The sequence below is a fragment of the Tasmannia lanceolata genome, unplaced genomic scaffold (assembly GCF_043159265.1).
Source record: "Tasmannia lanceolata isolate RefF3 unplaced genomic scaffold, GAP_Taslan_0.1 ptg000007l, whole genome shotgun sequence".
In the NCBI taxonomy this organism is placed as follows: domain Eukaryota; kingdom Viridiplantae; phylum Streptophyta; class Magnoliopsida; order Canellales; family Winteraceae; genus Tasmannia; species Tasmannia lanceolata.
The window spans coordinates 4,496,211-4,522,292 of record NW_027518684.1 but is presented as its reverse complement, the minus strand read 5'-3'; the positions used below and the strand labels follow the sequence as shown (position 1 = coordinate 4,522,292).

The 26,082-nt window shown below is 37.6% G+C and overlaps 1 long non-coding RNA gene across 2 annotated transcripts; it reads right to left on the bottom strand.

Moving 5' to 3' along the window:
* Positions 1 to 3,758: 3,758 nt before the first annotated feature.
* Positions 3,759 to 17,372, bottom strand: LOC143881522 (uncharacterized). 2 transcript variants are annotated; one of them, XR_013251961.1, is made up of 4 exons: positions 17,068 to 17,372; positions 16,594 to 16,677; positions 4,279 to 4,435; positions 3,759 to 4,160 (listed from the first exon to the last, which is right to left on the bottom strand). It is a non-coding gene; the product is annotated as an uncharacterized LOC143881522 (long non-coding RNA). The 2 variants fall into 2 exon arrangements; XR_013251960.1 differs by having other exon boundaries at positions 17,072 to 17,372.
* Positions 17,373 to 26,082: the final 8,710 nt, after the last annotated feature.

Here is a 26,082-nt window from a genome sequence, read left to right as displayed (position 1 = left end):
TTAAAAAAATTAGGGTGGTGATTAAAAAAAGGGCTGTGAGTCACTTTCTCATTTCATTAGCAAGTATGTTGTCATTTCAAAGTGGAACCCTAATTTGTAAAGCCAGAGATGATCAAAATTAGAAGCATAAAGGAGTGAAATAGAAGAAGATAAGGATTTTGAAGATTGCAATCGAATGGTTTTTTGAAAGGTGGAGCACTATAATAAGAATGTCTTTGAACAATCACTACCATCCTCCCTAACCATCTTTTCCTTACCTTCACAACTAAAGTCTCTTCCCTAATTAAAGACAACTAATTGACAAGAAAGATGAACTAATTAGTGGATAATGACACTTCACTTTATGTGTTTAAAAAAAGGTCCTCATCAGGGCCGTTAATGTCTTCTTTCAAATGGGTTCTAATGTCATTCACCCCAACAGGATTTCAAATGTTTTGGAAGTCCACCACCTTCAACAGATTTGACAGATTTTTATCAAATTTATGTCGTCATCCATATGCGAAAATTTTTCAGGCATTAGGTGTAGTGCCAATATATAATCCATCATTATTAACCTAAACCCTCTTCTTACTCCTAATCAGGTGGCAAATATTAATTAAGGGCCATTCAGGATAGGTTGGGGTTGAACCCAGTCATAAAAAAATTATCGGAAATTTATCGATAACTTGTTATATCGCTAATATATACGATAAATACGATTACAAAATTAACTTTTTTTTTTATCGTGTATCAGGATTGCCGCGCGCGGTTGGTTCATTATTATATCTTAGAATTAATAATCATTTTAATTTGTGATTACAGACTATACAGCATAAAGAATATTTTGAAGTTATGAAGGTTTCAGATCATGTGAGTGATGTTGTGGCATTTTGAGCTTTAGCTGTGATGGGTTCCTACGTAAGCATGTGAAAAGGGGTTTAGCTTTTTTGGTTTGATATAAAGTGATAGGAGGGGAGGCCCAAAAAATTATAATTAATGGGAATTGACTTTAATAAGAAGAAACACAACACTAGAAGTGGGTTTTCAGCTCTTTAACTCATTAATTACCAAGCCTTGTCTGGTTGAAATGCTGCTTCTGTCCTCCCATCCTCGAATAATTACATTTCCCCTTTAGCCTGTAGTGAGGAATGATAATCACCTTTCATCAGACATTACATCATTGACTTCATTTTAGGGGGGGAGTTTAGGCCCTAAAACAAGATTTACTTTAACATTTAAGAGATTCCTAAAAAAGATGTCTGGTCTTCTACACAAATGATTCAGACAGAGCAAAAGTGTGAAGCTCTCATTAGAACTTACTAATAAATTTAACAAAAAAGCAAAGCTGGCTAATAGAAAATTAAGAATAATAAACATCCACAGAAGTAGATTATTTTATTGAGAAAAATAATATATCTTCTTCCCTTGATTTTTGTAGGTAAATGTCTGGTATGATCATCAATCTTCCATTCCCTCCATTATCTTAAATTCTCTCGACAGTTTGAGATTGCTCCAGATGACCTTGATGTAACACTTGCATCACTTGAAGCTTTCTATTTTACTTGGGTGGATAATTTCTAATGAGAATAAACTTACTAGGGTCATATAAGTTTATCCACAGAATATAATATCATGGGTGGATGGATAATTTCTAATGAGAAAACCCAATTGATATTGGCACCCAATTGATAATTTGCATCTCGAGCTGTCTAGTCAAATTCCCCGACAGCAAAACACAAAATAACTCTCAAAGATCCTATGGATAGCAACAACATGATCTGCTTCAGATTGTCCAATCAGCAATTTTATTTTTAATTTTTTTTTTTTAACTTTTTGAAAAGATAATGGAAACTTACATTAAAAAATAATAATAACAAAAGGGGCAGAGATTGCCTCACAGCTAATACCTCCATTAGTACTAACACCCATTTAACAATCATTAGTTATCTAAGAACATAACAAAAAAGAAACAGGTTTCATCTACATTCCTGTAATTTTGCTAATAACATTGCGCTAAAAGCACTGCATTGTTCAGTAAGGCTCAGTTTAGATTGCAAGAAAAACATTTCTTTTCACGGTTAAGAGCTAAATGATTTGCTTATGGTTAGTTTAGACAGATATTATCATAAATCGAAGGATTGGTTGAAGTTATATTTTTCATGTGTAGAAAAAGTAGGAAAGTTCAGAAATATTTTTGCTCTCCAAACTTTTCCAGAAAATTCCTGCAATCCAAATAGGGCCTAACTGAAAATAACTTTCGGGGGGTTATAGCCAAAACAATCTTGGAAGCTCAAAGTAGATGACAGGAAGCAATGTGTGATACTTTAATCACCATTCATGAAAGGGCGATGATTTTTCCACCCCCATGTCGGATAATGCACCCCCTTGTAACGTGATTTCACGTCAAAAAGTGTTAAAGCCCTCCCACAATCCACTTTAAAAGGGGGGTGCAGTACCCTTGTTGGGGGGAGGGCGGAAAAATAATCTCTCTTCATGAAAACCTCTTATTTTGCTTTTGCATCTACAGGCAATTAAAGTCCAATGAAAGAAAAAATATGCAACATTTCAAGAGCAAATATACCAAGATGATTCCACCGTTTATGCTCGAGTCTTGTTAAGAAATCTGAAAATGTAAGGTCCAATATCCATGGAGGATTAGAAGCAGTCATCCAGTGGGGCCACTGGCAAAGTAGGGAAGTAGTGCAAAAAGAATAGATACTCGGGCACCATATAATTTGTCACAGCACTTTCTGATATTCCTGAGATGAAAATAATATATAAAGGAGTTTTTATACGGTGTCCGAGCGCCGCCAAGACCCGTCAATGGGGGACGACCACCCTTGATATTTGGGCTGCTGTTGGATCAAATAACAAGGGCGGTACTTTTATTGTAACGCCTTCGTGGGACTGGATGCTCGGGCACCATATAATTTGTCTATATAAAGATATCCCGATGATGTTTTTAAAATATCAGATTGTTTTTTAGATTTTGTCATTTATAAAAAAAAAATGGCAAAAACCAATATACAGAAACAGAGAAGAGGGATCACAGGCACAAGAATATCTGATGAAGGTGTTGTAAAAAACATTTGGCCGGACTTACAGTTGGCATTCGGATTAACAGATCTAGTCACATAAACAAGGCAGAAGTAACACCCAGAAATTATCTTTTAGGAAGGATCCTAAAATTGACTGTATTAGCATTTCCCTATGGAGAAATATAAATGCCAATCCCTCATCCTCTCAATATGCAATGAATGGAAGTCTAAACCCTACCTAGAAAAGAAAGCTTATCACCAATACACAGAAACAGAGAACAGAGATGGCTGCAATTTTGAAGTCCAAACACTGACCCAGTAATATAATGTCAATCTGAATAATCAGTAAGAGATGTTGGGAGATTTGTAAAATTGCCCAATAGTCAAGAAAATATACAGCTGATTTAGAAAGTTCTTGTAAAACCTGCAAGTGAGAGACTGGATACAGTGTTTTCTGAATACCAAGCCATCTGTTGGCTATTTGACAACTAAAATAACACTTGAACAGGACTTCAAATCATCTGATAATACCACACAATTCTAGGTGTGGTTTTTTCCCCTCAAAGTAATTTCAATTAAAAAATTATTCAGGATTAGTAAACAGATACAAATAATAGCACGCTCAAAGAAATCAAGTTGATTTGTGTGGCGGGATGAGCCTCACAAGCATAAAGTTGTTTCAAGCAAAATAAGCAGTGGCTGAAGAAATCAGATATAAAAATTCACGTCTCAAATGCAATATCATCAATAACATCTATAGAAAAAGCTAATAAGACTTGGTTCCTACAATCAGTAATTAGGAATTCTATGGAAACTTATCATTATAGAGACTGAACAAGGATATGAACAGAACAGAGCTAAGACCCCATAACAGACAAATGGAACTCCAAAAACAGACCCATGTTTTGTAGCTGAAAGGAAGGCTCTACTTTCAAATTGATCTAGACCTCCACCATATCAAGAGATGATCAAGTTAGAACTTGAAATATGGGAACTCGTCTAGTTATAAACACTTTCTACTGGTTTACTGGGCGATTCCACAAATATTAGTCTGAAATTTTTTCTTACATGTCACTTGTAGCATGACTGATCATTTTGAGGCTCATTACTTTCAACAACTTTAGGCCTTGTGTCCATAAGTACCTGTAAATCATATAAGAGTTAATTCTCAGAAAAGCGTACAAACTGAAACCAGTTGAGGATATGGAAAATGAACAAAAGAGGTTTAATCACAGACCAAAGAAAGTCCCAAAAAGTTCACCTTTCGAAGCATGGCATTCTCATTGATTAGAATCAAAATCTTCTCCTCCAATTTGGAATTCTTGTGTTGCAACTATCTGGCTTTTGATTCCAAATCATTTACATACACCAGGTTTCTCTCTCGGGCTTTTTGTGCAGAGACCCTGTTTCTCAGCAACCTGTTAATAGATGCAACTCTGATCAGGCAATCACAAACATCATTCATTATCATTAAAAACAGCATCGGGTGCACAAATTTGACCTTCGGTCATTTTTTAGCGGCCGTATTCTAAATAACCATTATAACAACTTGCCATCACAGAGGCGATCGAACTCATTATACATAGAAAAGGAACATATAGGCAGCACTTCAAGGGCACTTTTTATGTTCAAATATTATTTCCATTAGTGATTTTGTCTCCCAGGGAGAGACAAAGGATCAAAGGGCCCCGACTCCTAAAGTGTTAATATTAAAAAGAACCACACATAAGGGCAGTGTCTAGAATCTTGGCAATGTCAATGAAAATGTCCAAGTGCTCGAGACAAAATGAATGGACACGGAAATCAATGTGTTTGAGTTTTTCCTCAAAAGAAATACAAAAAGTTTTCTTTTTCCTAGGAGATAGCATTTCCTTAAAATACAATCACTTGCAGAAAAATGTACTTTCTAAAAATGTCTCCCACTTTTCTTAATAGAATACCTATCACATAAGATTCCCTTGAATTCCTATATAAAATGATACTGTCTTTCCTTTGAACTGAAACATTTTAAAGCAAAAATTGTCTTAAGGCCCCACTTCTCATCCAAAAAAAATCAAAGGTGATTCTAAAACATTGCCATATTGATTGGTGATTTTTTTTTCTTTTTTACCAACTATTGTTTTATGATGGGTTTTGAAAAACAAAAACAAAACTTTATAAAGATGAGAATATTTATTGACAGAGAGTGTTTGCATTGAACCACATATGTTGGCATACACTAGCCCTAGTAGTTGACTAGCTCTCCATTATATATCCTTCAAGAAGGCCAGTAATGTTTGCCACTTTCACAAAATTCAACTGTCATAATCAGAGGAAAACTAGAAACCAAAGTCAAAATTTCAATCGGGGTGCTTATCTGTGGAGGACTTTAAGTAAATCCCCTTATTCCTGGCTTATTTCCTAGAAGTCTGTTCAAGGCAGGACAACCGACAAAAGAATAAATACAAAGGTATAATAGAACAACAGGTTCAGAGTCAAGATGACCCTGCAAAAGAGCTACAATGTCGACGAAGAAATTTCAACAAAAAAAAGACAGCAAAGAGCACAATCTGAAATTAAACTATAATCACCGCAGCCAACGGTTCTCAAACTAAACTTTGACGGCTCAAGGATGGTAATCCTTGTCCGACGGGTATTGGAGGCATTATTATAGATAGGGGTGTAAATGGATATTCGAAAATTCGATTACCGTCCGCATCCGAATCCGTTTAAAGCGAATATTATCCGAATCCGTTTATGAGATATCCGGCTCTTAACGGATGTGAATCTGGTAAATGGTACATCCGTCCGTTTAACATCCGAATCGGAGAAGTACATCCTTTTTATTTATTATTAATAATATCATTAATATTTATTTTAGTAATGACACATTATCTTTTGTTTCTAAAAGAAAAGTGAATTTTATTTTGAATTTTCTTTTTAGAAAAGAAACAAAAACAAAAAGTGTTTTGGGTGGGAAATGGAGTAATCGCTCATTTTAAGGGCATTCTTGGAGTTTGACATGTCTTCTTTATGAAGCAACAAATGTGGGTTGCAGGATGAAAGAGACAAATGGATGAAGGCGATTGAAAGAAGATGGCATAGCTTCTAGAGAATTCTAAAGCAAAAAATCCATCTAGGTCATTGATGGTAAATGGACCGCTCAAATCAATTTTCCAACTTAGGGTTATATAAAAACTCAAAATACAATTAAAAGAGGGGACTTCTAAGGTTTGCAAGGAGAAGCAAGAGAGAGGAAAAAGGAGGAGGCTGAGACACCATATCCGGCATTCCTTGGTGCCCCCAACCTCCACCAAAATCCACCACCGCCCCTCTCCACCTTCTCACGGCCACCTCCATCACCACCAGTCACCTCCATCTCTAACCAAATCCACATTTCTCTTCATCTTCCACCATCAGCATTCCCACTTCCCCTGTTTAAAATAGCCCAAACCCATTCCATCATATACAACAAAAAAAAGACCAAAAGACCACTACCAACACCATCATCCATCCCCACCGCCTCTCTCTCTGCGTTTGTTTTAAAAGGAAGAAGAGGATCTCATATATTTTAGGGTTTGAGATTTAATTTTCAGAAGAGAAGGAAGTTGTCTGGTTTTAGGGTTTGGAAAATTCATTCGAAGAGTAAGAAGGAGAAGAAAGATAAAGTGCTGTAATAAAATGTTCGAATTTACCGGATAAACGGATAATATCCGAATTCGAACAATATTCGCCGGAATCGAATTTGGTAAGAGATATTAAATATCCGTCAAATTCGAATCTGAATCCGAATCCGGATAGTGTATACTGTAATCGAATTCGGATATAGCCATATCTGCTTCGAATTCGATCCGTTTACACCCCTAATTATAGAGCTATAGGAAATGGCAGATCAGGTATTGTCAGGCCCTATTGGAGTTAGGGATGTTATTGAAGCAGAGGTGTTGGCACATCATTGGAGAGTGTAGATAATAGAGGGATTCAAACACGATTACGTCGGTTTATGAGTTCTAGAAAGAACACGTTGTGGAAGAATTGGTTGTTTGAATCTTCTAGACTTTCTATTTTGAATTGACAAGGTTTAAGTTGCAGTTAAAAGGTTTAATTAGGACTGGTTTATAATTATAAAAAATGTAGAGTACAAAGTATTATTCATTTTTTTAATGGCTCAAAGTATTATTCTTAGAAGAGATTTGGGTATGTTTTGGGGAAGTCTCTATTAATTTTTTGTTACGGAAGAACTCTAGCTTGTTTAGGACAGTTTTAGAAGTGTTTTAAAGTAAAAAAGTGTGTAGGAAAGTTCTAGGAGTTTTGTCCAAGACTGAGAGTCTTTTAGAGGTGAAAAAAAAGTCTCTTTATATGATGAAAGTGATAAATGTCCTAAATTCCTCTAATACTCCGGCTAATGGATCATTAGCTCCTATGATTAGTCAAGGAACGGTAACTGCTAACAAGTCCCTTTCTTTATCATCTGTCCTTTGTGTTCCAAAGTTTCTCTTTAAATTATTGGCTGGGAGTAACAAAGTCTTCTCATTGTTCCACAACATTGTTTGTTCCCTTCATCTTGTGAGTTTCAACCTTTCAAGATCCAAAGACAACGACGACGGGTGGGCTTGAGAATGGCGGAGTCCACGTATCTGGACCATGATCTGGCAAGTGTTGTTCTTCATTCTGTCGTCTCTCAAACTTTGGCATTGTCGACTCTGTCATCCATCCCTTCATAGTTTCACGTTAGTAGTTCTTGGTATTGAGTCTGTTTTTATCTTAGATTGTGAGGCTTGTAAGTTTTTTTTTTTTTTTTTGAATGGCATGAGGCTTGTGAGTCAGGCAAGAATCACAGTATCTTTTTTCTAAAGATGATAAAGGAAGTCAGTTCCTTTTTCAGTCGTTCATTCTGATTTTGGGTCCAGATAGAATTTAGTCTTTCAAGACATGGAATTTTATTATTTTTTGAATGATTCCTCTCATATAAAATGGTCAAATTCAATGAAAGAATGATCTGAGGTTTTATCTATTTTTCAAGTGTTCTATAAAGATATTCGAACTCAATTTCAGAAAATGTATGTATTTTATGTTCAGGTAATGTTGAGTATATCTCTTTAGAATTTCATCAAGTATCCTGTACAATCTGGAATTTTAATCAAATGTTCTGTACACAGCCCACAACTACATGGAGTAGATGGTATTTTATATCAAATGTATAGTACACAGCCCACAACTGCATGGAGTAGATAAACATAAACATTACACCTCCTTGAATTGCTATGACCTCATTACTTAATAGGAGAGCTCCTAATATATATATATATATATATATATATATATATATGAGGAATATGTTCGTGCGCTCAAGCTCTAATAAGGAATGGTGTGCTTGAGTGCACCAATCACATGGGTCCCACAATTTCTGTGAGGATCCAAACCATTCATTTGCAAGGGCCTATCATAGATAGGGTGTATACCAAAAATCAGCTCCATTGAATCATCCTAACCCCTCCAAAAGTGGAGGGCAAAAATGGGCAGATTTGTGGTCTGTCCATTTTGACCTCCACAAATGGATGGGTTAGGATGATCCTATGGAGCTGATTTTTTGTACACACCCTATCTATGTAAGGCCCTTTCTAGTGAATGCTTTGGATCATCGTAACAATGTGGGCCTCAATGGTTTTTGAGCTCAAGCTCACGAATATGTTCCAACGCTCAAGCTCACAAAACCTAAGATTTATTGGAGTAATGCGGTGCCAACTGTGTTGCTTGATAAATCAGCTGCCAACCTCCCCCTTGCATGAGAAATCTCAGCACTCAAGTTCTATTTCAAGATAATGCATTGTTTCTTGCTTCATCCAAAGTGTTCGGCTGTGTCTACTTTTTTTGTTTTTTTTTTTTGAGGTCATCTACTATGTCACTTTATTGGGGTCAAGGCCAGGCTCACTAAAAATTAGTATCATCCGCAAATTGGAGATGAGAAACTTGTACCCCCTGATACCCAACATGAAATTCTTCGATCAAGCCATACTTCTGCCTTCGTCCAGCACTCTACTAAGAGTTTCAGCAACAACCAAGAGGACGAAAGGGAAAAGAGATCCCCCTACCTCGAACCTAGGGAAGATTTTAAAAACCCCTTTGGGGATCCATTCACCAGGATGGAGAACCATGCGAAGACAGCACATCACATCATCCAAGCACTCCACCAAACCCCAAAACCCATCCGCCCCAAGAGATAGTCTAAACAATCCCACTCCACTCTATCATAGGCCTTTCCCATACCAAGTTTAAACAAAATGCCTTTTGTCCCTGAGTTGAAATAATAATCAACTAACTCATTAGCTATTAGCACTATCCTGAAACAAAGCAGATTGAGTGTTTGATATGACATTATACAAGACCATCAATATGTTGGCTAGAACTTTAGCTAAAACCTGATAAAGATTTGATTGCGAGCATCCGGAGGGAATTAGTCCCACTCTACGAAGTGGTGTGAGGATACCCTACGTCATTAAAAAAAAAAAACATGATAAAAACAACCCACCAAACTGAATGGCCCGAAAAATGAAATATTAACGGTCCCGTCCACTTTAGAGATCAATAAGATAAAGATAGCACCCGCATTCTTGTCAAGAACCAGACCCTCATAGAATTCCATTGTACACGACCAGAGACATCGTTAGCAATTATGGAGCCCCGGTAACTGGATCTGTTATGACAAGTACAAGGGCAGTGGTCTAATTGTGTGGAGGTACATCCTGAGACAATATCATTTACTTCTCAAGGGCATGAGATACAAAGTGTACAAAATGGATGATGAGATCCGGGCCACTGGATCGTTATTTTTCTTCTTGGAACATTATTGGTTTTGTTTTATTTAAGGACCATTAGTTACTTATAGCATTATTTTGGACCTAGATGTGGGGGATGTCCACATCATCTAGGGCCCCACTCATGTGCACACACCACTCTCTTTTTTTTCCCTTTTAATTGGTTTATTTCCTATTTTACCCCTCACTTGTTTATTTGTTTTTTGTAGATGGGGGGCATTGTGGTCCTTTCAACAACAATTAAATCACTTACGTGGTTTAAGAGACGAAAGAGCCCCATTGGTTACATAAGAGAGCCCACTACAAGGAAAGATTATTAGAGAGCGTTGTGGGGGAGGAAAACCCTAACTTTTTTAAGATGAACCCCTCCCCCAAAACGCTAATGGTGTTTTCTCTCACCTTCCATCCCTCACAAAGGTGAGTTCTCTCTTTCTCTCTTCTCCCTCTATCATTCTTTCTCTCTCCTCACTTTTCTTCTCCCCCTGTCTTCTCTGTCTTTCTTTCCTCTTCTCTCTTCTTTTCCTTCTCTCCTCATTCTTTTCTTCTCCCTCTTCTTCTCTTCCTCATCTCTCTCTCTACGCTCGGTTTTTCTCCCACTCCTCCCACGATCTTCCTCTAACTCCCTCTCTCAGTTACTTTATCTCTCGTCTCCCTCTCTTTCTCACTCTTCCTTCCTATTTCTCTGTCTCTTTCTCTATTGAGACGAAAGAGCCCCATTGGTTGCATAAGAGAGCCTACTACAAGGGAAGATTATTAGAGAGAGTTGTGGGGGAGGAAAACCCTAACTTTTTTAAGATGAAAAAAAAATGTGTAAGGAGAGGGAGCCTCCCCCCTCCAAAACGTTAATGGTGTTTTCTCCCACCTTCCATCCCTCACAAAGGTGAGTTCTCTCTTTCTCTCTTCTCCCTCTATCATTCTTTCTTTCTCCTCACTTTTCTTCTCCCCCTCTCTTCTCTCTCTTTCTTTCCTCTTCTCTTCTTTTCCTTTTCTCCTTCTCATTCTTTTCTTCTCCCTCTTCTTCTCTTCCTCATCTCTCTCTAAGCTCGGTTTTTCTCCCACTCCTCCCACGATCTTCCTCTAACTCCCTCCCTCACCTCCTCTCAGTTACTTTATCTCTCGTCTCCCTCTCTTTCTCACTCTTCCTTCCTATTTCTCTGTCTCTTTCTCTATTTCACTCTCTCCATTATTCTCTTTATCTTTTCCCTATCTTCTACTCGCTTCTTCACCTTACTCCTGCTTCTTTTCTTCTCTTTCTAATAACCCTATATGCCACTGTTTTTGGAGTACTGCTGCCCCGTGTTCGGATTGTGCCTACGAACCTCTCCCCCACTCTCTTGGGCCTCAATTGAACGAACCCAAGGTCCCGGTGAGATTTTTCCTTTATTTTCAGCCCTATTTTGTGCCTTTTCAACCTTCTTTTACCCGTAGGATTCACCCCTTTTGCATAACCCTTGCCCTTTTAGGTTCTTTACCATGCTTTAGCATTGATTTGGGACCTCGATATATTTTTTCATTGTGGACAGATTGTATAGAGGGTTTTCTTCATTATATTTGAACCATTATTTCCCATCTTTTATTTAATGGAAGTTGTTATATGCATAGATTGCTAATGTATAATCCTTTCATTAATGGATTATTTCTAAAGCTAACCCACATGATTTTCTATGCTGAAATTTATTAAATCTGTTTTGTTTAACTGTTTTGGGAATATGGTTTGATTATTTGATTATGAAGTCTCGGCCCCATGAGCTCCTAAAAGTCCCATAGTTAACCATGAACCTCCCGGGTTTGCATCAGGGGACCAAGTCAAGTTCTGGCAAGACAAATGGTGAAAGAAGCAGTTTATTTTTTACGATGAAAGTATATTTTTGCAGAAAATCACTCCATTTTGCATGCTTTGGGTTCAATTTCTTCTGAAAGTGTAGATGCTTCAATGCTTGATGATCTGCTACTCTGCATAATGTACAAATTCCTTATGTAGAAGGTAATGCCGCAAATATTTGAGGGCTTGTACAATGACATAAAACTCCTTTATCATACAATGCATCTTCTTTGCCTCTTAGTTTCTCAGACAAAAAGAACATGAGATGATGCTCTCGACTCAAAACTCCTCCAATACCAACGTTAGATGCATTACATGCAACTTCAAATACCTTGGAGAAATTTGGTGACTGCAAAACTAGCGTCTTGGTCATGAGTTTCTTACTTTTCTCAAATGCACTAGTAAGAATTCTCATTTGTTAATGAAGTTGGTGATCAGAGCCATGATACTACTAAATTTTTTGATAAACTTCTGATAGAAGGTTGCCAATTCATAGAAGCTTCTAACTTCGTGAAAATTCTTTGAAACTGTCTAATCAAGTGTTGCTTTCATCTTATCTGTATCTGCTGCCACCCCTTTGGTTGAAATTACGAAACCACAAAATATAGCTTTGAGACTCATAAATGAACACTTCAAATTCAAAGAGTTTCTTTTGTCACGGAACTCTCTTTACCTGTCGAATATTTGATGAGTGTTCCTCTTCCATCTTACTATAGATAAGAATGTCATCAAAAAATACCCCAAGAAAGTGGCATATGAAAGGACGAAAGATTTGTGTCATTACACGCATCAGCGGGCTAGGAGCATTAGTGAGACCCAGAGGCCTCACCAACCATTCATATAGCCCTTCTTTTGTCTTGAGGACAGTCTTCCATTCATCTTCTAGTCATGCAAATATGATGGTATCCACTTTGCAAGTCAATCTTTGTTAAAATATAATAGCTTGACATCATGTCAAGTTTTCTTCCAGCTGTGGAATAGGGAATATGTTTAAAACCTACCTATAGATCTCTAATATCTCAAACCAGGATCGAACTCGATGTGCAACTAACGACAATATGAGATGCAATAAAGACAAACACACAAACCAAGGAAACACAAGATTTTACATTGTTCGGCAGGAGAAGAGGGATGATGCCAGATTTGGCCGAACCACTATAAAAATCCGGGTGCACACTTTCTTTATCTTTCATCAGCATTTGATTTTTATTTTCCAAGGTTCTCAATTTGTTTTTGTTCTTGGCCTTAATTATTAAATTCCTTTAAAGAGAACAAAGTTCGTTAAAATCCCAATATCACACCACAACCACCCCCCCCCCCCCCCCCCCCCAACCACAAACGGATTTCACCTGGGACCACACAGAGGACCCAAAAAGGCTGCAAGCAAGGCGAGCCACCATAGGATTCTCCCTTTTTTTTTACCATCTGACTGGGTATCACTCCTCCAGGAGGTTGCTAACACTCCTCAGGAAGACACAAGACATACCAAATCTGGCAAGAATCCTGCCCCACACCTCACTAGCAAACCTGCAGTGCATAAGGAGATGGTCAACAGACTCTCCTCCTTCGATACGGAGAGGGCAATGGTCAACGATTGACATGTTCCGCTTACAAAACATTTCGGCCGAAATGGTACAAAATTGATTAATAGTGGGTCATCTGGTCTCAAACCTCTAGAACCCTAAAATAACCTTTCGAAGAGCCACTCACCAAATTAGCAAACCAAGCTAATTTAAAAAATGCCTTCAGATAACTTCTCCATCTTAGGCCTAACCAGTGTTTCAAAATATGGATGTGAGCCAAAATGCAGACAAAGAAAATCTTAGTCGACTCAATGCGGCATCTCAAGAACTCAGTTAATGTGGTCGAATACTCAGTTAATGTGATTGGGTACTCAGTTGACGTGGTCATGACTTGGGGAAATGAGAGAAGCTTTGATTAAATTTCTAGGGAAAAAATGCAGACTCAAACAAGAACACGACCAAGACAAAAAAGGAGTCAGACTCGAGTGAGTTGAGGATAACGTGAAGGAGTTTTGAAATTATGGGCCTAACACTATGCAATCTAACAAATAAAAAAAAAGCCCAATCACAATAATAGTAACCTTTAGCCATATCCAGTTCAAACATTATTTTGTTAAGTCCTCTTCTAAATTCATCGTCCTCATCGCATGTAGCTCCATGCATTCCACAAATTCATCTTGTCACCCATAGATCTCGTAAGAATGTAGTTAAGTTCATTATCATAAAAAGAAAACAATGTGGGCACATGGTTTGTTGACATTTCAAGGAAAAAGTATCCCCTAATGTTAGTGCTAGCTTCCACCCACCATTGGTGACATTTACAAGAAAAACTATCTGCTAATGTTTGTGCTAGCTTCTGCCAACAACAACATCCCAAGTAGTTTTGAAAATTCATAATTGGATAAGAACTCAGCCACAGTAAAATCAAGTCAACCAGACATTTTACTATTTTAGTGCTAGCTTCCACCAACCATTGTTGACATTTACAGGAAAAACTATTTTCTAATGTTTGTGCTTAGCTTCTACCAACAACAAGATCCCAAGTAGTTTAAAAAAATTCATAATTGGATAAGAACTCAGCCACAGTAAAATCGAGCCAACCAGACCAATTCAATGATTTAAGCTGTCAGTTTTTCATTAACGTGGGAAATTCCAAAAAAAGATTTTGATTGACTTAGTAGCACCAAAACTGAGTCACCTTTGGGCAATGTCGATGATTGATTTGGGAATTTTTTTTAATTGTCCCCAGAACATGCGTCTCACATGCTATAAGAATATCAAGTTAGTTAAACATGCACACAAATTCCATATGCTTCCTCAATCATGTAAGGTCAAGGAGCTACCAAGTCCAATCTAGCACCCATATCAACACTCTAAGTTCCATGGACAGGAAATAAATTTCATCAGCATGTCTCATGGTCCCACAGCCACCACCTGATATTATCATGGACTTGCGGCAGACAAAATCAACATTCATATGACAAAACCAAGCACTTGGCAAAAAGAAGGAAATACCATTAACTAGAAGAAATTATAGCATTCCATTAATTCATTTTCAAGTTAGCATAAAAGAGATCAAGTACAAATTTGCACGCCGAACCACGCGACTTCCAACAATAATGGGAAGCCCCATGTGCTACACCAAACCACCAATAACTTTCCAAGTTCAGCGAGAGAGCATCAACAAACTCTCCCTTATCATTGTCTCCCAATTAGTTTAGAAACTAAAGATTTCCTTAAAAGTGGGAAGGTAGCAATCTATATAATCAACAATCCCAAAAAACAAAAAAAAACTATAGAAGAATGGTGATAAATCAAAACAAAAGAGAGGGCCCTATTCCCCAATCAAATAGAGATCAAGAAATAGAGATCATCATTGGAGGCGGTTATTAATCATATCTATGGAAAAACTGTCTATTGATCACATTTATCGATCGGCTAATGAGGTTGCCGATGAGTTAGCCCGCAGTAGTGTGCATAAAGATACTACTGGGACACACGGCCACTTCCAGTTTGCTTGACTTTATGTTCTACCGTAGTTGTTCTCTAGCTTTGACCATCTCAGCCTGACAAAGAATATCAGAATGAACCCCAATTGAAAATGATTCAACTAGGGCAAAAAATAAAATAAAAATTAAAAAAAGCTAAACTTTGTGGACACGAACACAAGTGTCGCGTGTCGACAGTGACACTGAGTGTCAGATATGGCAAACCCCCAAACTTTAGAAACGGGGGCAAGGCTAAAACATAAAGAATGTATAATCATGATTTGTGGACATGGATTCGTGTGTCGAGTTTCGACACGGATACAAGGTGTCTGAAGTGGTAACCCTAAAAGTCTAGAAATGTTGACACATCCATAGACGTACATTTTGTTTAATGGTAAATAATTCATTAATAGAAAGAAAAGAATGTACAAGGCTGACCGAGAAGGTTAGCAGAAAAGGAGAAACAACAAGAAAGGAAACGATGGAAACTAGCCAAAACAAAATCCTCGAGGGGGAAGAAAATCTAAGAGCTAAAGTTCCTCCCTCACTACTCCATCCCTCGCAAGCCGATCCGCTTCTGCATTTGCAGGCCTTTTAACACGCTTAAAAGATACCTCCGATCTTCCAATGCGATCCCTGATTTCATCCATCCAACAATCAAATCTCCACGGGTAAGACTTACTACCCTTCAACCATCCAATAACATCTTATACGTATGTACGCCCATATACGTACATACATATAAAATTATTGATTACTATCATAATTTGCAACAATATAAATATGGTATTCACTTAACAAACTAATAAATCTTAGGATTAATCAACTATAATCTAAAACAAACATAAGATAATCAAATAACAACGCATTCACCAATTAAATTTAAATCTCTTCAGTCTCCAGTGTACAGCGAGAAAGGGAGACAAATAGGATACAATGAATATAATATTGGAATAAAAAATTGTTTAGGGTTTTAGGCTTGGGGAGGGGATATTTAGCTAAAGAAGTGCTAAAAGAAGAGTTTATACGAAAAGAAGAGTTAGTAATAAAGAGATAAATCAATTTCAAAAAAACAATAAATAGGAAAATACAATATTCAATAATAAAACATCATGTAACACTTGACATGGTAACATTAAGTATGAAACTTCCATTTCCTCCTAAATTCTTCCCTTTCAACCACCTTAAAATCTCATTTCAGCCCACAATTTTCCTCTCACTTGGATAGAAAGTTTCATAAATTGACCATTCTAAAAAAAAAGTTTCATAAATTAAAAAAACTACTTTCATACTGCCTTGTCTTCAATATTCATTAGAAACAAACAAGATTAAAAGAAAGAATAGGAGGAAGAAAAAGACACAGAACAATGATAAAAAGAAAAGAAAAGAAAAGAAAAGGAAGAAGATGCAGAGAGAGAGAGAGAGAGGGATTAAATGAGAGAGAAATACTTTGTTGAATCTCCGTCGCCTTTGCTGAATTGCCAGGTCGAGCTTCCAAGTCCGGAACCATGAACAGATCTTCATCACTCTCCTCTAAAAAAAAAAAAATACCAATAAATAAATAAATACTCTCCAGTTTCGCTCACGAAAGCAAGGAAAGAACCTAAACTGAAACACAGAAACCCTAACCATAGAATTTGAATAAACCGTCTCCAGTTTTTCTCATGAAAACAAGTAAAAAAGCCTAAAATGCAAAACACAAACCCTAACCCTAGAATTTGAATAAAAAGTCTCCAGTTTCTCTCATGAAAACAAGTGAAGAATCCTGAATTGAAACACATAAATCCTAACCCTAGAATTTGAATAAAACATCTCAAGTTTCTCTCACAAAAGCAAGAAAATAAGCCTATATTGCAAACACATAAACCCTAACCCTAGAATTTGCAGGAGAGTAAGACAGAAAAAGGTGCAAAAATCACAAACCTACTTTGCTCTTTTCTCTCGTCAAAGAGAACGCATTCCTCTAGAACTCGCCGTGTTCACGTCGGAAAGTGACAAATCCCGCCGGAAAACTGACAGCCGCGCGGTGGAATTCCGGCGAGAAGGTTGCAGGCGAAGAGGATGAGATTGGGATTCTCGGGTTTCTGATGCCCTAGCTGACGTGTCGCTCTCCATTTTATTTATTTTTTCTTGTTTTGGGAGAGAAATGGTGAGGGAGAGATGAACACGTTGTTGTAGAGAGAAACGCCACTTTCTCTGAAAACTGGATATGTGTTAAAGGCCAACGATTTTTTTCGCCCTGTGTAAGATAATACGCCCACTTTTAACGTGATTCGACGTCGAAAAGCGTTAACGTCTGCCCACAATTCACGTAAAACAAAAAGAGCGCATTATCCTACCGGGGGGCGAAAAAATCATCTACCTATAATAAGATATTATATTGGAATTTCCGGATTTTGGGGATTTGCGATCGCCTCCGTTAAACTTTCCTAGGGGAGATATCGATGGTCCGCAGGCTCGGCAAAGGGAAACATGTTTTACCAATGAGAAAAGCAGCATTATCAAAAGATGGGAGTGTCCATATCAACTCCATCATTCTTATATAAAATCCAAGAAAACATAGTAATGATGGAGAAGCTACATATAAAAAAGTAGAAGATGAAATGTGTGTCTCGTTTAAAAAACGCAGGAGAAGCACAAATACACAGAAAAAACTACTCCATCCCATGCCTTGAAGTATGTAAAATATTCATGGAACAAAGAATTAGCCAATGCTAATCATCCAATTCCACTTATTTTACAAGAAAATCATAATCATGTTGAACTTATGGAGATGATTAGTATATTCTAAATTTCCATGATACCTTATTATAAACATCCAATTATCCTTATTTGAGCTTAAATAAAGACCATCATCCCTTCCCCCCGCCCTCCACACACCCACCAATAAGACCCTAATCTTGGTACATTGTTGGAGACAGTTAAGCAATTCTTTGCAATTTATTCCTCTCCTTTCAACGCTCCCCGTCACGTGTGGCCTCTTTTTCTTTGGCATTCATGTGGCACATGTGGGTTTGAATCCAGGCATTTGCTCTGATACCGTGTGAAACAACTAGTTACTCCAAAAGCTTAAGTTGTTGTAGAAGGAGTTGTTTAATATTATATAGGGCTGCAACTCGAGCCGGGTTTTACCCGACCCGAAAATAGCCTGGGTTGGGTTCAGGTTTCATGGGTTTCGGGTTGAGCCGGGTTGAGCATTCAAAAGCCCGCATGAATCTCGGGTCGAGCCGGGTTTGAAGGGGCCCGACCCGACCCGACCCGAGTTACATAAGTTATAGTATGTACATTTTTTTCTATTGTTAGTTAAAAGTTAAAAGTGAAAACCCACGCACCCACTGTTACTGTATGTGAGTGTAATTTCTGCTTCTATGAGTTGAGTTGATTCAAGTGTTTGATTCAGCATTGTTTGACTGTAATTACAACATTGTTTGTTTATAGCATTGTTTGATTCAAGTGTGATGTGAGTGTAATTACATCATTGTTTGATTCAAGTGTAATTTCTGTTTCTATGAGTTGAGTTGCCTTGCCAAACAAGATTTTTCCTTAAAAAATTGCGTCAACGTGAGAAAACCCGACCCGGCCCGAACCGACCCGAGATTTATCATGGGTAGGGCTGGGTTTGGGAATCGTGGGTTTTCCGGAAAAAAACCCGACCCGACCCGACCCGAGATATTTCTCAGGTAGGGTTGGGTTCTCCAATACCCGACCCGCCCGACCCGAGTTGCAGCCCTAATATTTTATACTCTGACACATTTCCGTCATTATTTTTTCGTGAGGGTGCTCCCTTCTTTCAAATTCTATTCTTCTCCATATCATAACAGGTGATGGAAGGAGATTTGTTTGGGATCAGGGAGGGAGGAGTCCATTTCTCCTAGATGGATGCCGCCTAACCTTGGCTGGCTCTAGTTAAATTTACAACGTTTATCCAGTTAGTTGTTGATAGTTTTTTGAGAATTGAAAATCGTTAAGAAAGGAGTGCCATTATTAAGAATAGGGAGTGTGAATATCAACGTCACAGGTTCAGCCCATTGCCAATAATCCAACATCAAGTATGATGATGAAGACCCAATTCCCCTGGCCCACCACATCAACAACCTCGATCACCAGTCTAGCCCATCACTCTTGGTAGGTCCCACCACATTGAATGAATGATCCTGACCATTTATGCATTGATGAAACATGAATAGTTTTAGGGCTTTTCCAAAAAAAATAAAATTTGACCATTGGATTTTTTTTGTGGCTTTTATACAATGGAAATGATCTTCATGGGATGATCCTAGCCGTTGAGAGTTTCCCGCCCAATCTAACGGGCAGTACGGGCAGCGAGTTTTTATGGCCCACTTGTGACAAAGGAAACTTTTAAATTTTTACCCTTTCCGACTTATTGGATTCTCATCGGATTCTTACGCCTGTTGTTTTAGCAAAAATTAAGTCTAGGGTTCCTCTATTTATAAAAGTGAAAAAAGGATAGTAACAAAAAATTAGGTTACTGGCACTAATATGTTTTGATAAGTGCACTAACTCACCTTGTTGTTTATTTCTTAATTTGCTTGTGAGAGCTCTTTTGGAAATTGTGATAAGCCGCTTAAATAGTGAAAACTAGGTAAGTTTGGTCAATTATCAAAACATGGTAGTGGCAATATCAGTAGCCAAAAATTAAAAAAATAAAATTGTGAAATCTTATTGCCACCACCAGTCTTGGATGCTTCCACCCCTCTCTATCCTTTTTTGCTTTTGATAGGGTAAGCTGGGGTTAGGCAAGACCCCTACCAGATTTATTAATAACGATAAAAAGGTACAGCAAGAAAGACCAGACAAGAAAGCCCCACAAAAAGGGAACGAACAAACAAGGACTAACAACCAACAAAGAAAGGGGGCAACAGAGCCCACAAAAAACAAAGGCAGAAGCCATAACAAAACATACTAAAGACAATCCAAATCCAAACAGATAACTCAAGAAGAAGATCATCAGAGAAAGCTAAGATCCCATCGAAGGGGGTGCCTTTGAGATGGAAGGGAGGACAAAGGATGAGGGAGCCTGAGGCTTAGACTTCCCTTTTTTCCTTCGGACCTTCTTCCAATTGTCATCGACCGAATGGCTTGATGAAGGGATAATTCCCATTGAATGTCCAATAGGGTCGAATGGCTCAATCATTTTGACTATTAACGGCCATTGATTTTAGATAATTGGAAATCCAATGGTCTTACAATCAAGTTATCGAGCAATTCTAGCCATCCAATTAATTATTGTTTTGGCCTGTGGATGTGGTTGCTGACCTATAGCTAGCAAAACTTTGTTTAAAACAACTCTCTTTTTGGTTTTTTTTTAGTAAAATATGAGTTTTGTATGTTCACCGTTTAGAACTTTTACAGTTGTTGAGGAAAACGTTTTAAACATATTAAATGAGACTTTTTGTGTTTTTGTTTACTAGACAGTATTATTTTTTGGTCCAATCTGTAAGGACTTTTGCGGACTTGCATTGAACATGTTTTGCCTTTTGTAAACACCGGAATCTAAAGAATGCTTGATTATAGTAAAGAATAATATAGATTGGCTCATATATGATTAGTGATCAATAAGGTTTTGAGCCGGGAACACTTAAATCAAGTGTGTTCGCATTGCAAGCGGTATAGTAATGGGTTAATAATATGTGTGGGCCTGTTGTAATCCCAATAAGATTAGTGGGATTATTTGAGGTACAAGAGTCCATAATGGGTGTATTCTAGGGTTTCCTTATAAGTTATTATAAGAACGTGATTAGTCTATGCTCTCACGTATAATGTTGTAATTTCTTCCCATTGGAATATACATAAAGAAGTAGAGAGCAGTAGACCATTGATCCCAGATCGTGAATTCATCTTTGCAAAAGCATCAGATGCCATGGACGGAGGTATATGCCCTCTATCGCTTTTCGTGTTTATTTTTTTCTATCACACACTTATAATCTGATCACACAATATTAGTTTTATATGACCAATCACCTATAGGATTAATTTCATAGAAGAGTGACAAAGTTTACGGCCGGCTACCAACCTGACGCCAACCCTCCTCCTTTATATATATGACCAATCGCCTGCCCACCCCAACTAGTTTGGGACAAAGGCTTTGTTGAGTTGAGTTGAGATGACCAATCGCATATGAAACTCGAATTTTTCTCATCCCTTTTTTTGGTTGAATCATGTTTTTACCTGGTTGTGAACCATCTATTCCTAGTCTCACAATTGGATACAATAGACCAGGGCTATTTGGCACAAGGATAGCTAACCCTAGAGTGTACGGTCGCCAACTACTTCTGGGAAGCAATTTTGATAAGATGATCATAATCCAAGTCCTCTATTCTTTTCTCGCTGATGTTTATGTAGGACAATACTTACAATGGTTGTGCTCGATATATAGCCAGCAACCGACGGTTTTCTTGTTTCTATTGTTTCTACTATCAGGTAGAAATAAGAAATGACCCGGTTTTATTGCCATAGTTTAAGGGCTTCTCCATAGTTTATCGCCATGTCCGGAGATCAGCTAACGCGGATGCCGACTCCCTGGCAAAGCAAGGAGTTTTTCGGGCCGAGTTTGAGTGCTTCGACTATCTCCCTCCTTGACTTATTGTATTGCTATCTTTCTATTCTCTTTGTTCCTTCAGGACCATCTCGGTTCTGCTTAAACATTTATATATATATATATTCTTTGTTGTATTCTTTGTTGCCCTCTTCAAAAAAAAAGAAAAAAGAAATGACCCGGTTTTCTTGGATACTAGGGGCCAAGTTGCATCCCTAAAAAATTCTCAGCTCGCACATGAAACTTCAAAATCCCTACTTCCCTTCTTCTCTCCATATATAGTTCTTTTACATAGGCATGACAAGCCAAGGTTTATTTATCCTTGGATATGCCTGCAATGACTACTAGAACTCTCGCTAGGCTTAATTAAGAAATGATCAGGTAGCTTGATTACAAAATAACCTTAGGATCTAAGTTAGGACCTTTTTAAACAAAAAATAATAATTGAGATTTGCTAGTCAATTTCGCAAAAGTCATTTTGCGGCTCACTTCTGCACGACACAGCAATCACCTCAAAAGAATTAAACAAATAAGACAAAATATGCTAAAAAGTGAGCTTGTGCGGCTGTTCTCTCATGCAAAAGTGAGCCGTGAAATGGCTTTTTGAGAAATTGCCTAGCAAATCCCAAAACAATTATATCTACTTTCCTGTCATCACAATTCAAAAGTGAGCCCTTACTATATTTTGCTAATGACAAAAATTTAAAACTATCAAATGAGACTTTTTGTGTTTTTGTTTACTAGACAGTATTATTTTTTGGTCCAATCTGTAAGACTTTTGGAGACTTGCATTGAACATGTTTCGACTTTTGTGAAAACCGGAATCTAAAGAATGCTTGATTATAGTAAAGAATAATATAGATTGGCTCATATATGATTAGTGATCAATAAGGTTTTGAGCTGGGAATACTTAAATCAAGTGTGTTCACATTGCAAGCGGTATAGTAATGGGTTAATAATATGTGTGGTCCTATTGTAAGCCCAATAAGATTAGTGGGATTATTTGAGGTACAAGAGTCCATAATGGGTGTAAGTTTCCTTATAAGTTATTATAAGAACGTGATTAGTCTATGCTCTCACGCAGGGGCGATGCCAGAAATTTTGCACAAGGGGGGCAAAAATTATAGTAATTTTTTATCTATCTTAAAATTAAGATAGAAAAAATTTCTATCTGAAATTTTGCACGGGGGGCAAAAATTATAGTAAATTTTGCACAAAAAAGGGAGATAAAAATGGTAAAATTAAAATTTTAAACTTATTTTCTATCTTAGGGATGATTGGAAAGGGGGGCATATTTTTTAAAAAAAGGGGTAAAGATAAAAAAATATTAAAACATGAAGGTATATTTATTTTTTCCAAAAAATTAAGGGGGGCAATTGCCCCCCTTTCCTCTCATGTGGCATCGCCCCTGCTCTCACGTATAATGTTGTAATTTCTTCCCAACGGAATATACATAAAGAAGTAGAGAGAGCAGTAGACCATTGACCCCAAGATCGTGAATTCATCTTTGCAAAAGCATCAAATGCCATGGACGGAGGTATTTGCCCTCTTTCGCTTTTCGTGTTTATTTTTTTCTCTTACACACTTATAATCTTATACAATATTAGTTTTCTATGACCAATCACCTATAGGATTCACTTCATAGAAGAGTGACAAAGTTTACGGCCGGTTGCCAACCTGACGCCAACCCTCCTCCTTTATATGACCAATCGTCTGCCGACCCCAACTAGTTTGGGACAAAGGCTTTGTTGAGTTGAGTTGAGTTGAGACGACCAATCGCATATTAAACTTGAATTTTTATCGTCCCTTTTTTTCGTTGAATCACGTTTTTACCTGGTTGTGAACCATCTATTCCTAGTCTCACAATTGGATAGCTTAGACCAGGGCTATTTGGCACAAGGATAGCTAACCCTAGAGTGGTCGCCAACTACTTCTGGGAAGCAATTTTGGTAAGATAATCCTAATCCAAGTCCTCTATTTTTTTCTCGCTGATGTTTATGTAGGACAATACTAACAATGGTTGTGCTAGATATATAGCCAGCAACCGACGGTTTTCTTGTTTCTATTGTTTCTACTATCAGGTAGAAATAAGTTTCTGCTATCAGGTAGAAATAAGAAATTACCCGGTTTTCTTGGAAACTAGGGGGCCAATTATGGTTGATTTTTTAGAATTTGGGTTGAGCTTTTACCATAAATTGGGTTGGGTTTGGATTGATTCCAATTCATTTTTTAGCAAAAGCTCAACCCGACATGACCCAAGTTGCATCCCTAAAAAATTCTCAGCTCGCACATGAAACTTCAAAATCTCCACTTCCCTTCTTCTCTCCACATTAGTTCTTTTACATAGGCATGACAAGCCAAGGTTTATTTATCCTTGGATATGCCTGGAATGACTACTAGAACTCTTGCTAGGCTTAATTAAGAAATAATCAGTTAGCTTGATTACAAAATAACATTAGGATCTAAGTTAGGACGTTTTTAAACAAAAAATAATAATTGGGATTTGCTAGTCAATTTCACAGAAAGTCATTTTGCGGCTCACTTTTGCACAAGACAGCAATCACCTCAAAAGAATTAAACAAATAAGACAAAATATGCTAAAAAATGAGCTTGTGCAGCTGTTCTCTCCTGCAAAAGTGAGCCGTGAAATGGCTTTATGAGAAATTGCCTAGCAAATCCCAAACAATTATATCTACTTTCCTGTCATCACAATTCAATAATAAATTAATCAATTTAATAATCTAACTACTATATATCTAATCTAATCTAATCAAATCTAATCGAACTACTATATATAAAGGCAAAATGATGGGTTAAGTTCTTGCACCTTTTGCCGTTATTTCCGCTTGTGTCCCACTGCCATAATTCCTCAGCATTTCTCTTTTACCATCAACCCCTTTGCTGATATCTAACATCTGTCTCTATTACAAATTATTTGAGGGTAAAATCGTAATTTACATACGAAAAGTACCGACACGGGGTACCAGTCTATAACGATTACGGCAAAAAAATGGTAAGAAGAGGTAAAGACATATGACAATGACGAAAGAACTACTTTATATTTCTCGTGCAGGATACTTGCAAAATATTGATTGATCCGGGCACCTGAAGAGGAACAACAATTATGGAAACCCCTATCGATTGGAAGGCTAGGATCAACCTATATTGATTGGAGGGCTAGGATCAACCAATGGAAATGGTTTTACGGGCACAACCGATTGATGTTGTGTTCCATCACATGGACGGTTTAAATCAACCTATAACCCTCTATAGATCGGAGGGCCTATGAAAATTATTTTTTGGGACACAACCTACGTAGGATGTGGCCCATCCAAAAGAAATTTCTTTTCTTTTTGTCTGGGATTTACACGTCACCATTACTCTTTTACCATTAACCTCTTTGCTGATATCTAACATCTATCTCTATGAGAAATTATTTTAAGGTCAAATCGTAATCTACATACGAAAAGTACCGACACAGGATACGGGCCATACCGTACATTTTAATAGAGTGAGGAGTGCGATAATCAAAATACGGTGAGTAGTGCCATTATAAAACATGGTAGTGAGAACATTAGCACTATATATAATTTCAAATCGTTGTTGTTACTTGGATGTTCTCACGCAGGACGGGTTCAACCCGAATTTAGGTTGGGTTGGGTTAAGCTTTTTCGCAAATCGGGTTGGGTTGGGAAAAATCAACCCCAATTGGAAATCGGGTTGGGTTGGGTTGGGCTGTCGGGCAACCCGACCCGAAACCCGAATTTGGGTTCCATTTGAAGAAGTTTTGTATATGTGTGTTTTTCTTTTTCAACATTGTAATAGTCTCCACAGTCCACAATGGACGGTTTGGATAATCCTATGGTGCGGGCCACATCGTACTTGAATAAAGTCAGGAATGTGATCATCAAAATATAGTAGTGCGGATAATATTTTCCTTTGTTAATTGTTAGTCCTTGTTTGGTTTGGATTTTGAGAACCGATTGTGAGTTAAAAACTGATTATTGGTGACTCACTAATGGTTCTCAAAATCCAAAACAACCCGGCTTGAGTTGAGGTGGTCAACAATTGGTACCATATCAAATCGGGTCAGCCTGACCCGATCCAACCCGAATTGGGTCGGGTTGACACCCAAGTTGCACCCCTAACAATGACGAAAAATCTACTTTTCCTTATTCACTATGTGCGGGTCAAATTACAGATATGTTGATATTACAAATGCAGGACACCTGTAAAAATATTGACGAATTCTGGGCATCTTAAGAGGAACAACAATCATGAAAACTTCTATAGATTGAAGGGCTAGGATCAGCCTATGGAAATAATTTTACAGGCACAACCTATTGATGTTGTGTTCCATCGCATGGACGGTTTAGATTAAC